Source organism: Eptatretus burgeri, chromosome 9 (assembly GCF_056783735.1).
Source record: "Eptatretus burgeri isolate ZD-2024b chromosome 9, Ebu_testis_v1, whole genome shotgun sequence".
NCBI classification, from domain to species: domain Eukaryota; kingdom Metazoa; phylum Chordata; class Myxini; order Myxiniformes; family Myxinidae; genus Eptatretus; species Eptatretus burgeri.
Genome location: NC_140969.1, coordinates 93,090,190 through 93,092,342, shown reverse-complemented (window position 1 = coordinate 93,092,342; position 2,153 = coordinate 93,090,190). Strand labels below are relative to the sequence as shown.

At 45.1% G+C, this 2,153-nt stretch overlaps 1 pseudogene; it reads left to right on the top strand.

Moving 5' to 3' along the window:
• The first annotated feature begins 559 nt into the window (after window positions 1–559).
• On the top strand, window positions 560–1,941 carry LOC147020626 (uncharacterized; annotated as a pseudogene).
• Window positions 1,942–2,153: the final 212 nt, after the last annotated feature.

Here is a 2,153-nt window from a genome sequence, read left to right as displayed (position 1 = left end):
ACCACTGCCGACTGTTGGACTGCTCACAATAGGTAATTATCATTTATGTATTTATAAATATTTATTGTACTAACTACTTTGAAAGTTTTAATGTATTTAGTAAAATAAATTATTATGTAAAAAAGTGAATATTACTGCTTTTTGTTATAAAAATTGGTGTAACTTGAACTTCAGTTTACTTTCAAAATGTTTAAAATAAAACTTAATAATCACTTCATCATTTATCAGTACTAATCACAATTCAATAATGAAGACTGTAGTACATTAATGTTTCTTTTTATAATAATTTGCATAAATTAAGCTTAACTTTCATTTTGAAATGTTTAAAATAAAACTTAATAATCAGTGTATTAATCTATAATCACTTAATCAGTAATCAGTGATTAAGTGATTATTGATTAACACACTGATTATTATGTTTTATTTTAGTTTAATTTACGCAAATTATTATAAAAAGAAACATTAATATTCAATAGTCTGTGTATAGTATATCATCTATTTAATAATGTAGACAGTAGAATAGGCAATTTTATGACAAGTTAAAAACTTATCTTTTTAAGAAAATAAATTGTATTCTTTTGTCTGTTTCTTTGTTTGAGATCTTTCCTCGGCATGACAGCTCACTGAATTGACCCAACCACCAGGGCCAGGAAGCATGCTGTCCTCACCTGTACCCGTCAAATTGATCGCCACACTTATGATGTCATAACGGAGGCCATGGTTTAGGTTCACGAGCGCTTCAACATTCAGGACAAGGTAGTCAGGACAACCACCGACAACGGGCCCAACTTCATGAAGGCTTTCACCCAATATGGCGGCCAGGTGGATCTGTTGCCTGACCTCGACGATGTTGCCGAACCGCCTGAGGCCGACTCAGACGACACGGCTGAGGGTGACGACGCCATCAACATTGTAACCCTCGGCGAACTCCTTGATGAGGAATCAGAGCACCCCAGTCTACCAGTCCACATGAGGTGTGCGGCTCACACCTTCAATCTGGTGGCCACGCTGGACTTGGGCAAGGGCCTCCTCAAGCAGGGCCTTGGGCAAGGGCCTCCCCCGCTGTCGCTGCCTTCAACACCCTCAACAAGAATGCCCATGGCAAGGCTCAGGCTGAGCTGAACAGGTTCCTTAAACACATGGAGAAACTCTCGGCCTTCAACGACCAGGAGATAACCTTCCTGAAGGAGTGGGCCAAAGTCATGTCCCATGTGGCTATCGCCCTTGACACCATCCAGGGGGAGAAGAACGCCTACCTTGGAACCCTCCTTCCCACAGTGGCCATCACCCTCACAAAGTTCAGGAACATGAGGAACAGCTTCGCTGTCTGCAAGCCACTGGTCGACGTCCTGGTAGCAGCCATCGCCACCCGGTTCAACCACTACCTGAACGACCGGGACTGCCAGCTGGCAGCTGCCTTCCATCCAAAGTTCCGGCTCCACTGGCTGCACAGGTTCGACAGAAACCTAAGTCTCTGTCAAGGCCGCCATGGAGGACGAGGTCGAGAGAGCACTGAGGGTCGTGAGGGACCGGAACGGCGACAACACCACCAGCTCCAACAACAGCAGCATGCATGACGACCTCTTCGCTGGGTGGACGGCCGCTGGCTCACGTACCAGTGTCAAGCAGAAGGCCAAGAAACTTGTCGACACCTGGCTGGACATTGATGGGAAGGAGGGCATGGTCGACTCTGACTTCATGGGGGAGGAGATCCTCACCAACCTCTTCCTGAAGTACAACACCCCAATTCCGTCCTCTGCCGTAGTGGAACGGCTATTCTCTCTCGGCAAGGACATCCTGAGGCCCAAGAGGTCAAGACTGTCAGCTGGGCCTAACTTTGAGAAGTTTGTCTTCCTCAAGGGCACTGGTTCCCAACCTTTTTTCTGTCATTTCCCCCTGCACCCAATTCAACCATCCAGATTTCCCCCTTCATGTGTATGAGAGAAAGAACAGTTAAAACACACAGACTATTTACTAATTTATTTTTCAAATGCACTAACACAGCTAACATTAAATTGTATTGAATAAGAACACAGCATTTTAGTGTGACTTCTGGCATTGTTTGCCGTTCACGAGTCCTTCAATGTCTGGGGGAGTTATGGAGAGCGCACAGCGAAGATCTGCCTCCACCTCCAACTTGTTGCGTGCCTTTG